The 15,213-nt window shown below is 31.2% G+C and overlaps 1 protein-coding gene across 1 annotated transcript in view; it reads left to right on the top strand.

The window, feature by feature from the left end:
• Positions 1-940: 940 nt before the first annotated feature.
• LOC113366315 overlaps positions 941-15,213 on the top strand; it is a 487,278-nt gene continuing 473,005 nt past the window's right edge. Inside the window, exon 1 of the mRNA XM_026607905.1 lies at positions 941-965. The gene's annotated coding sequence lies outside the window, so the exon portion shown is untranslated. The remainder of the gene's footprint in view (positions 966-15,213) is intronic.

The raw sequence follows: 15,213 nt of genomic DNA on the forward strand, positions 1-15,213 counted from the left end.
GGTTTTCAAATGATCGTTGAAAGTTAATTCTGGTATTTAATTGAGCTGCCTCGTTAAGTAATAGTTATTTCTCAACTCGAAGTCACTTCGTTGATTTTCCTGAATACATTTTTGGATTATACAATTAGGTCAATATAACTGAAATAAAATATGGTTGGAATATATATATATATATATATATATATATATGTGTGTAAATAATTGCAAATGCTGAAAATAAATTGAAAGCTTTTATGTCAAGTATAAAAGTTCGATACTGGTCAAGATGCGCATGATGTATGAAAATAATATATATATATATATATATATATATATGTATATATATATATTCGTCATTTTATTTATTATGATCTAATATATAATAACAGAAGTGACAAATAAAAATCATACTAAAATATTATACAAAAAATATAAAAATATTTACTAGACGAAACGAGTTTTAAATTATAAAAATAACTAAATAAAATAGTCTATTTAACACATACTATGAGAAGGATATAAATAGATGAAATAAACAAAATATATTCAAAATTCTGGCAAAATAAAATATAAAAAAGAGCTATGTCCAATACTCTAATTACTCACACGAATTCGATGTGTTTTCAAAAATTGAATTTATTTACAAAAAGACTAAATTAATTGAGCTATTCCAAGACGTTACACGATTTGAATAACTATTTATTATATATTATTAATATTACAACGTATTATGTATTAATTTTATCATTGGTAATAATCAGAATATGATTTAAATTATAAGAAAAATGTCTTTACAATTATAGCGAAAATTCAGAATATTAAAAAAAAAAATTAAAAGCTTACGTACATAAAGTTTTTTGCAGGATATTTAGTTATATATTTAGATATTATTTTATTATTTATACAAATTACATTCAAATTCAATAAAAATATTCTTTTTTTCAGGTATGTGCTTTCCGCCAACTCTTCCTGACTGATTTGTTAAGGTAAACAATTTGATTTTAATTATACAAATTATAAAAAAAAATATGATTTTCAAACTTTAGATTTTTGTTCAACGTTGAAACATGAGATTGAAGTGTGCATTTGCACCCAAATTTATCATTTACAATTTGATTATCATGTTTTATTTAACTATTAATCTATTATTTAATTGGTTTGGTTTTTCCATTATGGTGTGTTTTTCCTGATTTGAAATTGTTAACGTACTGAATGATGACACGCGTGCAAAAGTATTAGTTCTTTATTCATTTCGACTATTTGGCTGCAAATAAATATTTCTATAACATAATATGAACATATACGATTAGAAATGATACAAGTACGTCAATTTCTTGGAATATAATCGAAGTATAACGCCATTAAATTATTATCTGTGTCAATGAACGGAATTGCTACGGATTATTATGAATAATTTATTTAAACCCATCTTGTGTTTTACATCGTCAACAATATAAGTTATCGTATCTCGTATACATTCACACTTAATAATGTGAATTATTTTACAACCCGGTAACAGCAATTGATCCTCATGATATATGCTAACCTTCCGTTTCGAAAGAAATATTATTTTCCTCAAACAATCCACAAATTCAATGGAAACAGCCTCAAGTGATGTGGAGCAATCTCCGTATTTCCAATCTGGATGTAGTCAATTCGTCTGTTCTATTCGTCTATCCGGCGTAGACTAGGCTAGACAGCAGAAGGATTCATTCGCTGAAAGCTTTACTATTGACGGGCCTTCGGGCACCGGTGATGAATTGTGCGGGTGCCTCGCGATCGCTACGTTTCCTTGTTTTCTCGGAAGTCTGCGTCAAAAGATGGATGGAAGACACGGGACGGAGCGGGAATAAATAGAATTGCTTCGAAAAGTTAACTCTGGAAATTGTTATACAGCGGAATAGGATAACTTAGCTAGCTGAGCTGGAATAAATTTATCTTGATACAAAACGGACATTGGTTGCAAAAAATTCTTTAACACGTTAAACACAGAGCCAGTCATATGTGTCTGAAGCTAGGAAGCTCTACATGAGCCATGTCAGAAAGATATTTCTGACGTACGAGATTTGGTAGGAGAACATTTTTTTAGCATAGCGCTATCTCAATCATATGTCTGACAAAAAGAAGGTTTAATATTGCTATATTAGGCTTAATATTGTTTTAGAGTTGTATTTTACTAAGGTGACCATACGTCCCGGATTGACCGGGACAGTCCCGATTTTCCGACTTGCGTCCCGGCTTTTTCTAAAAGCAATATTTGTCCCGGTTTTAGGTGTTTTGTTCCGGATTTTTGTTTATTGGAAATAAATAGAATTGCTTCGAAAAGTTAACTCTGGAAATTGTTATACAGCGGAATAGGATAACTTAGCTAGCTGAGCTGGAATAAATTTATCTTGATACAAAACGGACCATGGTTGCAAAAAAATACTTTTTTAACACGTTAAACGCAGAATCAGTCATATGTGTCTGAAGCTAGGAAGCTCTACAGGAGCCATGTCAGATATTTCTGACGTACGCGATTTGGTAGAACATTTTTTTTAGCATAGCACTATGTCAATCATATGTATGACAAAAAGAAGGCTTAATATTGTTTTATAAGGCTTAATATTGTTTTAGAGTTGTATTTTACTAAGGTGACCATACGTCTCGGATTGACCGGGACAGCCCCGATTTTCCGCCTTGCGTACCGGCTTTTTCTAAAAGCGATTTTTGTCTCGGTTTTAGGTGTTTCGTACCGGATTGTCCCGGATTTTTAAAAATGTTTTGATTGCCAATATTTTTTTTAAATATATTTCTACTAGAAAATTTGAACCGAAAAAATGTGCATATAAGTTTTTAGGTCACCAACACTCCCCCCGCTCTCACACACATTCTAATCCGTCCCGGATTTCAGGCAAAAAAATATGGTCACCTTAATTTTACTGTAATTCATTCAATTTATCATTTATTTTCTGTAATTACTAAATTTAATCCTATATCCGTAAAAAAAGGTTTCCCAAGATTTTTCCTTTTTTTTTTTCTTTGATACATAAACATTGCTCATGTGATATTGTTTCTGATATTATTATGGTGATTAACATGTTAAATTATAACACGTTTATTTTTTATTTATTTTACCAGCAATACCACTAACATGTATTTTTTATACTCGTTAAAATCGTGCATTTTATAAATTTGATTTTATTTCTTCTAAAGCAAGTTTGATATTTTGATTTCAATCTAATAAACTTCATTCAGTAAATTAACTAACTTTTACAAAAACTAGAAAATAGTTTTATTTTGATACAATACTTGTTTTCTTAAAATAATTAGGCTTTTGATAACCTTTTCTTCAATGAAATTTTTATTTTTTGATAACATGCCGGTACTTAAATTTCATTCTAATTATGTATTTTATTAAATCTACCATTTAATATATATTATTACATAAATAGTAGCTTCATAATATTTTCATATCATTGCAAAATCAAGATTAGAACAATAGTTGTCTTAAACTTTCTTGGGCTAAAATGAGAAGAACTTTTGAAAAATATGTATACTAAGAATAATGGTTTTTCAAAATTTCTTCTGAAATCATTTCTTCGGGATATGGATCTTCGGGATATTCTATCGGAATATTTCTTCTTAAGCATTTATGGTTTTGGGACAAATTATGCTAATGGGCCAATTCTCAAATTATGCCAATGGTAAAATAGCTATTATTATTACCGATCTCTTATGTCGAGTAGTTATGAAACTGTCAAACAAACTGTATCTACGGTGTTATTCGAGTGTTTTTCACAATCTCAACCGATAAAACATAACCTCCAAATGGAGCAAATGCTGAATTATAATATTAGTTAGACTTTCTGTATGTGTTATTTTAAATTCAATCACTTTTTGTATCTAAAACTATAATAGGCGTGAAGTCGAATGTTATATATTGACATTTGTCTACATAAGGTTAGGTTTTTGCAGTGAGATTGTGTAAAAAACTTGATCAAATACCACAAACATAGCTTCTTGACAGATACATGATTGCCAACTCATGCGACTACTCTCCATACATAAAAGACCACTAGCATAAAATGACTATTTTATTCAAGAATTGGCCTATTATGAGCCATTATATACTTTCAACGTTATTTTATTTACCTTATATTCTGATAAATAAATAACCAAAAGATTTTCGAAAATAAAAACATAAAATTTTAAAGGTAAAAATTTTATCCAATTTTCTCAAAAGTGTGAATTTAACGTCATGTGATCGATAACGACGGTGTCTTCGTGCAAAATCCTTCGATTTCGAAGCAGATGTTCGATGCTTCGCGAATAAAGCATGTTTTGTTCGCTCAACAAAGCTATCCTGTCCCGATTCCCTATACGACAAGCGACTTTGATAAGATTAATGCACGACGGAGCTTTCCTTCTGCGCGTGTTTACAAAACAATGCGGTGACATGAAATAAATATAACTGGTCATTGCGTAAACAACTGGCTCGACATCAGAACAACTTCGATCACGACAGCTTACATGGTGGGACGAGGTGGTCTTTTAGCATCTCTGCAATTTTTATAGCACCGACGAAATCAAATTCCTATGAAATTTATGATTCTAGCCAACTGAACCGGGAAGTAGATGTTGCTTATTCAGAAATGGACCATGATTAGTTGATTTGAAGCCATAGTGACGGGGGTGGTCCATCTAGTGGCCCTAGTGATCTAGTGATCTTACGGTTTAGATATTTTTTAAGTATTATACATCGTTAGAAAAGTCTCAAAGTTCTTAGTTTTTTCCCATATATCGCAACTTCAATTTCCGCACGGTGTGGCCTACAGGCAAGTTGCTATCGATGAATTCCAATTTCTAATTGGCCCACCCTATATTTATTGCAACCTTTATTAAAGCAGATTTAGCACAGGCTTATCAAATGAAAAATACCGAAGAACATTTTTATGCACTCTCATAATATTCTGCCGCAGAATGCTCAACTAAGATTATGTACCAATAAGAGTAACGAATATGATTTTTTCATCTTATTTTATTTTTAACCATTTTTTATTATCTTCCGGTAGTAGGATGTCTTCAACTATTAGATTTGAGTGGGTCTATAATTTTGTTTGTATGTATTATAGCCCGCTCTTGTATTGTTTCTTGTACGGTTAACATTTTCAGCTTTTTGTATCATGTGAAACTTGTAACATACCACGGTGCGTTAAGAAATGATCTTGAATCAAATTAATTCAAGATCTTGATCAAGAAAGAATATTGGTTTGGGTTTTTTCTATCATGGCAATATTTGATGTTGGTGCATTGTTCTATTACTTCACAGTTACACCTTACATTCATAATGGTTTTATTACACTATTGTACAAAAGTAATTTGTTTCAGCTCATTACCTAATATAATTCCTTAGTTTTTTGCGAAATTTTTATTTTTTTTTATTAATGTGATGTCTTCATGTTAATTTATCATCAGCATGCATACCCAGGTACTTTACCATCCCCAGGTATTTTGCACCATGTACACCAAATTAATTTTCCGACAGCTTTTATTTACTATTTAGATTAAATAAATACCAATGCTTTACCTGTCTGTATGTACCATTTTGTACCTTTATTCATTATATTTTTTAATCAAATATTATTAAAGAAACGAATAAAAATATGCTTAATTAAAAATTAATATAATTAATATAATATTCATTAATTAAAAATAAAAAGAACAGATAATAAAATGTTGTAATTGTATTCTTCAATACAAAAAAATCAAAATGATTTCAATTGATATATTCTTCGCATGTCTTTAATTGTGCTAATATTAAAATTGCTGTGTCTGTCAATTGATTAAACCTTTAATCTTTGCATGTCGGAAGTTTTCGTTTATTGCTTTTGCAGACTGTGTTTAATTGATTTTTGTATTGATTCTTTTTCGATATAAACTTTGCGAATAATACTTAATTTTTATGCATATGTTTGACATTTTTATTATTCCATATATCCACACAGGATGTTATTAATTGTAATAGTCTTCTTTGTACGTTTTAAACTCCGTTATGAGATGTACGTCGTAACATTCATTATTCTCGAAACGGCCATTTATTTAGATATTGCATCCATACAGGCAATAAGGAGGAGCTCGTTATTTATGAGATTTGCGTTGTTGACTTGTCATATAAATCAAATTGTTGTCATTATGCTTTTCATAGTTATGAATTCTGCAAGAGTTCACATTGAATCCATTATTTAAAGTAAACGTTTGAATGTCATGAATGATTATGCAAGAAATTTTATAACGTGCAAAGTAAGTGAAAACAATTTCTTAGTCTCGGTTTTTTTTTTTTTTATTTTTTTTTTTATTTTTTTTATTTTTTTTTTATTTTTACTGGCCTCGCTTACTCGAGCCTTTAGCCACCTACAGTATTCTATACAATCATATATCCTATGTAATCTTTCAATTTTTATACTATCTTCTTCATATAAATCCTATTCTTTCTATCTTCTAAACACTTCTATCTTCTTCTTCTATACTTCTAATTTCATCTTCTAAACTCTTCTTACTTCAATTCATTTTAATTCTTATTCTCTAATTTTTTTAAACATTCTGATTATTTTTATATACATATCTTTTTTATTACAATTCATAATTCTATTATTATTCCAACTTAACTACTTTAATATTTTTTTCAAATTCTTGCCGGAGATTCGAACTCAGAACCTCCAGCATGTGAATCGGGAACGCTACTCTTGAGCTAATCCCGCCACTAGTCTCGGTTTAATTTAAAACATTCCTACATTTATATATGGGAGTTAAATATTTTAATAGCATTAATAAATTGGTTTGCTACCAAATGTAAAGAAAATACGACTATCACGCCACAATAGTTTGTCCTTATCTCGGATTACGGACGTTTTCAGATACATATTATAATAGGCCGACCGGAAAAATGTGGAAATTTTCCATTGGCGTGACCGTTAAGACGACCATTTTCCGCGATCTGTCGTTCATTTTCACGATATATTTTCCCAGAAGTTGATAAGCGGGCACTTTAGCTTTAGCCGGGTCTCTTATTTATCGCAAAAAACTACGTGGCATTTTTGTCGAACACAAGAACTAAGTTACACCCTCGTCCGATGTGTCGTGAAAATGAGAAACTCTAAATGAGAAACTCATTTTGAACTTTCCATTGTATATTACATAATTATCGTAAATTACAGAAACTCATTTTGAACTTCCATTGTATATTACATAATTATCGTATTACATAATTATCGTAAATTACTGCTATTCGCTAAAATGATCGTCGGCTTCATTATGCAAATTGGACATACTACATTATTATTTTTTCATTTGAATAGTGATATATTTGTTACTGGAGGGAAAATTGCTTACATTTCTTGTTGGTTTATGATACTGTGGATGATTTTGAAGCAATAAGTGTGGTAATTATATTATTTACATTGTTAAGTGCTGCAAATTAACTGATTTACATATATCTTGACTCGAACATGTTCCAGTAACAATATACATAACTTATATTAAGAATAGTAGTTTAGTTTCAATGTGAAAATAATTTTGTTGTTTATAATGTTTTTTTCATAAGTGTAGGTGTATTCAAACAAAATGTAATTGGGGAGACTGAGTATGGTAAACTTTACGGTCGAAAAGGAAAAAGAAGTATTTTTATTCGAACAAGTTTACATTATTGCATAATATTTCAAACTTATGTTTGAATGATTTTGTTGTGTTGTGTTACATATTTTGGTGTATGTACCAATAGGTATAGGTTTTTGATCTATTTTTATGTCTGCCACAAGCCTCTGGGTGTAGTCAGTTGTGACACTCGCCCATTTCTTGTACAATTTGATTTTATGACTAATCCATCGCATTTAAGGACATTATTCCTGTATTTCAACGTAAACAAAAGTCCAGTAATTTAAGCCTAAATTATGTAAGAATCTCGGAATTCGAGATATCAAACTGAAACTCTGTAGATATTGTATATTGACACTCTAAAAGTTGTTTCAAAACCTATATATGTTGCGTATACACTACCATATGTAGGTTTTGAGACAACTTTTAGGGTTTCAATATACAGTAGTTATAGACTTAGAGTTGGGTATCTCGAATTCCGAGGTGATCTTACTATAATGACGTGTAAATCGACGCTCTCTCGAAAACGGCTGTATGTATCTCGACGAGGACTAACGTTTGTCAGTTTTGTGGGACGATCGGCCGAGACGTTTCTTTATATAATAGCAGAAAATTTTTTTGCAGAAAGATATTGGTTGGGAATCGTGCTGATTAGTTTTTGGTAAGATCGGCCGGGCCGTTTTCTTGTAACAAAGTGTTAAAAAATTTTTTTTTCGACAATTTTTATGATTATTTTTTTGACGGTAGATACTATAATCTTCTAGATCATACTAAAATATTATGGCCCTACGACAATTGGTTTAACTTTGAAAATTCGTCAAAGTTTGCAAAAATTGGTATCGTTTTTTTGGCATTTGTCAAAATTAGACCTTTCATTCGCATTTTCTCAAAAACGCCTGAACCGATTTCAGAAATTTAAAAGCCATTTGATGTATTTGGATAAGGACTATCGTTTGTCAGTTTTGTGCGACGATCTGCCAAGCCGTTACTTTGTAATTTGAAAAAAAGTGTTATACTTTTCGTCCACCTTTAAGCTCATCCTACCGAACCGATTTTAAAAAATCAAAAACTGTTCGAAAGATATTAGTTGGGAATAATACTGATTAGTTTTAGGTGAAAATCTACGGAGCCGTTTTCTTGTAATTAACTATTGAAAAAAAAATTAAGTCGATTTTTATGGATTTTTTTTAGCGATATATTTCATGGTCTTATAGAACTTACTGAAATATTACGGCCTTACAAGTCGAACACGGAACCTAGTTCGTCCGAACAACCACAAAATAATAATATCGCCCATCATGTATCACGATGCCGCGGGTGTTTGACTGACGAAATTCTTGTTTAATTAATTGGCCGATAAATCTTACTTGTGACGAGTCCGACAGTCGCGGGATCACTCGATGCGTGGAGAGCGCACGACAGTTTCGTTAGCCCGGCACCAGTTGGGAGGTCTCGGGATGATCGCCACATTGGCAAGACTTCGTGACTTGTGACATATATGATTCCCAGGCTGGTTAATTCGCGACATGGGGAACACGATTAGTCATTTTTAATTAGTAGTCACGTGGAACCGTGTAGTTCAATGAGAATAAAAATGAGATTTGAAATACATTTATTTAAAGAAACTAGTGAGGTGCATGGCATCGTGCCTTAAGGCAAATTGCTGGAACTTCCTTTACCGTAATTAAAAATCTTGGTACGGAATCCAAAAAAAATTACACAAAATGGGTACACATTATTAAGATCTCTATGAAATATCTGATAATTTGATGTACATATGTCCAATAAACATTTTTGACCGCTAAATGACATTTTAACTTATTTTTATTGAGAGTCCATAACCGCTGGACCTGCCAAAAATTTAATCAGTTTTTCATCTTGTCAATACAAGTAAAATGTTATTTGAATTATTAAAATCAAATGCTCCGTTCTCTTAAAAACTGAGTTACCGTTTTGGCACTTTTTGCCTTGTATCTTCGGAACGGAGATCTGTCTTCGCTAAAAAGTAATCAGCTCGTCTCCTTATCAATACGAATCGAATGTTTTTTGAACTATTCAAATCAGTTGATCGGTGTTTCCGAAATCGTCGACGAAAATTTGTATCCGCACACACACACACGCACACACATACATACACACACACATCCATTTTTTCTAAGATATGCCAAAATATTCAGGAACCTTTGAAATGTAAAAATATATAAAAATTTTCATTTTCGATTTTTTTGCGATTACTATAACTTGCCCTACGGGAAGTTAATAAGATTTTAATACGTCTATTTAAAGAAATTATACTTGCTTATAAGAAAGCTAGATTCTCTGTTAAAACGTTATTATTTGGAGTAGTTGTTTTAAAGTATTATTTTAAGAAATAATGTTTTAATGAATTTAGGCTAGCATAAATAGTCCCGGGTTCGATTCCAACCACGGCCTAGCTCGGCATCAAGCTGCATGATCTCAAATTTCCACTTGAGGCTATGGATCTAATCGATATAATTTCAATTGAATATTGCTCTTCGTGCAATATCTCGATTAGGCACCAAATGGTTGCTTCTGATAGCATTTGATGGATTGCTTTTTTAATAGTGTCTTAAGCCAAGAATTAAGCAGGGTTCAAAACAGCTCATGGACAACAAAATAGTTTTGATTGCTGTTAAATCAAAAGATTCTTCTGATTCAGGCATTTTTCATTAAATCAAGATTTGTACTACGATGTAACTTTTAAACTGTTTATTTATCCATGCCGATTTCCTTGTTGATATGGGTACGCATACAACGTTGATGCCGGTACGCACACAACGACAGATCTTTATTCACATACGCGACGACTAATCCCAATCGACCCGTATAGAAATGGTATCATCGAGAGCGAATGATATGCCGTTACGCACTTCCGTTGCATTTGTACGGATTTACACCCTAGTCGCGCCTAAAGAAGTTTTACTTCAATAACAAAAATTGTTCAAGGCAAAAATGTTATTATTAACTTAAGATATTATGCTGCCTATTCAAAGATACCATTCTGCAATATTAATTTATAATATGTACATGTTTGTGGAGAAATGTTTTTTTAATATATGCCTTCGACGTTTTGAGAATCAAAATTATATCGTTGAAAATTGAAAGAGTATTTTTCTTGGAAATTCTGAAAATTTTGATTATTCTATTACTATGCAAATATTTATATATATATATATATATATATATTATTAGAGGATTGTTAATAACAATCTAATAACAATAAAAATGAAAACATTTCATCATTCCATAGTCGCGAATTTATCGCAAATCATCTTAGCTAATGTCTGCAAATTTTGGAAGACAAAAATCAATAACAATTTGTTATGTTGTTCTAGTGGTCTATAATTTATTTTTGCAGTGGCTATAAAAATAAATAAATTAAAAAAAATTTACAACTTTGCACAAATTCTGGCCTGTAACTCATTCTAAAAGCATCAAATTTTACCTATTTCGAATGATAATTAATGCACTTAAGTATTATGATAATACTATTCTAAAATTTGCAGACACAAGCTAAGATGCTTTGCGAAAAATTCGCGACTATGAGATGATGATTTATTTTCATTTTTATTTTCAACCAAAATACCAGCTTTATTATTACTCGCATAATGGGTAAAACCGTACCTAATATATTTTCGCTCGCGCGGTTTAGGATTGTTGTCTGCAGCATCGCTGACGACGGATTTACGACTTGTGGATATTTTTGGAACGCTTTAAACTTTCGGGATGTCAGATCTGTCACTTTAGTATCTTTTTTGCAGGCTTACGGGCCGAGTAATAAACGACAGCAATCTTTTGATGTCTTGACATGTTTTGACACACGTGTGTGGTAGTCGTGCGATTCATATATGAGACTTGTTAACGCTTCAGGTGCACTGGAATGGATTGTCTAACATCTTGTTTTCAAAAATACAATGATTCGTCAACTGGATTATTGTTGCGTGTTTATTTGCATTTGGCATGACGATCAGAAGTTTTTTCCCAAGGATTTGCATTTTCGTTGTAAAACGTGGCTTATTATTTAAAAAAATGTTCCGGATATGACAAATGATACAGGTTGACATCGGTATACTTATAAGCAAATATCTCGACCAGAAATAATAACGTAATGAGATTAAATTACCTTGACAACTTAAATTCGGTTTCGGGCAAGTCCGATTCATTTCATTCTTGGTGTGTTGTCATTATTTAACATCGCCGGCACTTAATCTACTCCAAATGGGCCTCGGTGATACATGAAAGAATTAGGCCCGCGGCCCGTTGTCATTTGCAGTCCCTGGATGCCCCCCATTACATTACCGCGAAATTGATTTTAATAAACGCCCCGCGGTTTCGGAGTGCGTCTGACTCGCCGCGCCATTATCTGCACGAACCCGCGTGAATTACGTTTTGCTAAACTCTTATCTTATTGTCGTACATATATCTCGAAGATGGTAATCGGTTTCAGTACGAATTTATGTTATTCATGTAGCAGAACTTAATTCAATTTTGGCGGCTTTATGTGAACCGCGGGGTATCTGTTAAACGATTAATTAACTTTGGATTTAAGTCTGTGAATAATTTTATTTATTTATTCCATTCATATTCAGTAACAATTCATATTATTTATAACGTCTTTAAGGATTGAACTTGTTCGGTCTTCTTAGCATTGTAAGTTATCAACTGAAATATATTAAATTCATAAATAAAGGAATGCGATTTTTTTATTAGTTTTAATTCTCTTAACTACAACAGTGCTGAATGTCGTAAGTAATCAACATGAAAACGATTTCGTTTACTTCGTTATTTTTAATCAAACCATATATGGATACAGATATGTTGACCATACGTCCTGGTTTGGCCAGCACAGTCCCGGATTTTCACCTTGTGTCCCGGGTTTTTCTAAAAGCTATATCTGTCCCTGATTCAGATTTTTTGTCTGATATTATATCGGATTAATCGGATTGAAATAGCCTGTCGCATTAGTAATTTTGAACTTGCATTCTCATTTTTTGAATTATTATAGTGCAAGTACTTTTATATGTATTTATTTATTTATTTATTTTTTATTCATCATAAATTTTTGTTTTTTTTCCTTATTTTGCTAATTTTCTATATACCCCCAAAATTACTGAATGTCTTTTTTTGTATAAGACAGATTGTAAGTAATAAAAGAAAAAAAAATACAAAAATTAGAAAAAAAATTCGATAAATTTTGGACCGCCTGGCACAAGTGCTTACTTTTATTAATAAGTTAATTATAAAGGATATTGAACAGAATATTAACGTCCTGCATTAGCACAACAAGATGCCGACCTGATAGTTTTGATATAAAAAATATGATCACAGATAACATATTTTTTTATAAAAGCATATAGCTTTATTTATTCATATAAATGTGAGACCGTACAGCGTTTTTTTTAATTGATTTATTTTTTAATTATCCAGTATCACAGGTTGCTGAGATTTGTAATTACCAACAAAGTCGCTAATTCATTCATTCATATTCCTACTGATTTTCTTCGATTGGGTTTACCTGTCGGTATGTAAATTTCTCTTGAATAGTTGAAACTGGCTCTTGTACTTGACCTCGCATACCTTTTGCGACTTACGACACGCCTTATCAATAATATTGAATTGTCGATAATAATTAACCAGTCAGATAGTGGTGAATCTGCCACAGAAGTATGCTGGTACTTCTATGCAACGGTTCAATATACGGTTTTATATATATGAGATTACAAATAAATTTATATATCTTGAAGGATTAAGTGCATAATAATGTAAGAACTAATAAATGTTTTCTTGTGAATTACTGTAATTATTTGCAAATTCCACTACTTATTTACAGATAATACAAATAGCACTTAATATAAATAAGTTAACCTACATTGAAAGAGTCGATGCACATCAGATCTGATTTTTGCAGTTATGCAAAAGGGTTAAAAGACTTTCTTGGCTTATAGACTAGAGTAACATAATACACTAGTCTTAGACTAGAGAACTATGTTACGCTAGTCTATGAAAAAAATCTTTTCACGCATTTTCTACGAATGTCGTCCATGGACGACATCCGCATGAGGTGCTCACTATTCAGCATAATACTTTGGGCTACTTTCTGCAACCATAGGCCGCTATGACTTGAAGATCACAATTAATTAATATAAAAAAAAATGTTAAATATTTTTTTGTTTTTCATTTTACATATAAAGGGTTAAAATGATTATATCTTATTTTATTTTCAAGCTAAAATATTTATATTATATATTTACTATTCACTTCCAATACTTGATACCCAATGATTGAAAAAAGCTCGTTTCCTTTCCATCTATGAGAGAATATCCAATGTACACGTAAATGTTTAATTATCATAAATAGCTTTTTATATGTATTTATATAATTATTTAAGTATCCGTTCTCGTATTACGCACTTCATACCGCTTTACCGAGATACTTTTAACACAGTAATCATCATCTTCATAATTTAAAATCAGTTTTCTTCAGTTCGTATAAGAGTTGAAAATTGCCCATATTTACATTCCTAGCAACGCAAAGGCAGCAGTAAAAATAATAGTCTGTTATTTTCCATTTTTGAATGATTTTATCTCGACTTTATTTACAATGGACACTAACCGTTCATTGGCTTGAATTGTATTTTAATAACAACGGATATGCTATGGTTTATTTATATTACTTTTAATAATAATATGAAATATGAGTTGCAATGAGATGAAAATGAATTGGAAGGAATTACTTGCAAAAATGTGAACAGATGTAGTAGTGATGATGGTTCAAGAGGGTTGGGTAAGCTATTACAACATACTTGACCATATGCTAAAAATGAGAAAGCGACTTTCCAATATACTTTTCAAGGGCTTTTACGAATTTACAAATATAGATTTTGTCTAGAGGATTCTCCCCTTCCCGAGTTATAATCCTTAGGCGATTTATGCTTACAAATTGCAATAAAATATTTATGGATTCAATTATTTATATGATGAATTAATAATAAAAAATGATATAGATTTGTTTTATTTATAAAAATAGACTTTGGAAAAGTTCTGAATATTTCAGTCGCAAAATCAATTTTGTAAGAATAAAATGTGCTAAATATTCAATTTATTTAATGACACACTCTATATAGTATTATTTCTTACAGAACACTGAATCATGCGTATATGTATTCTAGATATCTTGGCCTCAAAACAATCTGTTTTATCAAATCCAATCCAGGTTTTCCGATTTAAATCCCATCTCTTTGACCACTTATCCACGAGCCAACCCATGAGAGTGCTGGACAATGAGTGAATTTGTTTTTAGAAATAACTTTTTTAAATGAAAACTACATAATGTTCTATAAAATACCCCATCCCTTACCGAAATTTGCCATCCCTGCTTGAAAAGTAGCATTAAGTGTAACAGGTTTGAGATGAGTGCAATGTCTTATCATAGTAATTCATCATAGAGGGTATTTATCGGTTCGTCGTTTGTGTTTTCTCACAACATTCGTTATTTACTAGTATGTATGGTTATATAAGCTCTTATTATATTATAGACCAAGATCTGGCTATTATTTTTACTTATTTTCACCCGAAATTATAT

This window comes from Ctenocephalides felis, unplaced genomic scaffold (genome assembly GCF_003426905.1).
Source record: "Ctenocephalides felis isolate EL2017-DRISC unplaced genomic scaffold, ASM342690v1 CF-g0.4_SCAFFOLD_01170, whole genome shotgun sequence".
Classification (NCBI taxonomy): Eukaryota; Metazoa; Arthropoda; class Insecta; order Siphonaptera; family Pulicidae; genus Ctenocephalides; species Ctenocephalides felis.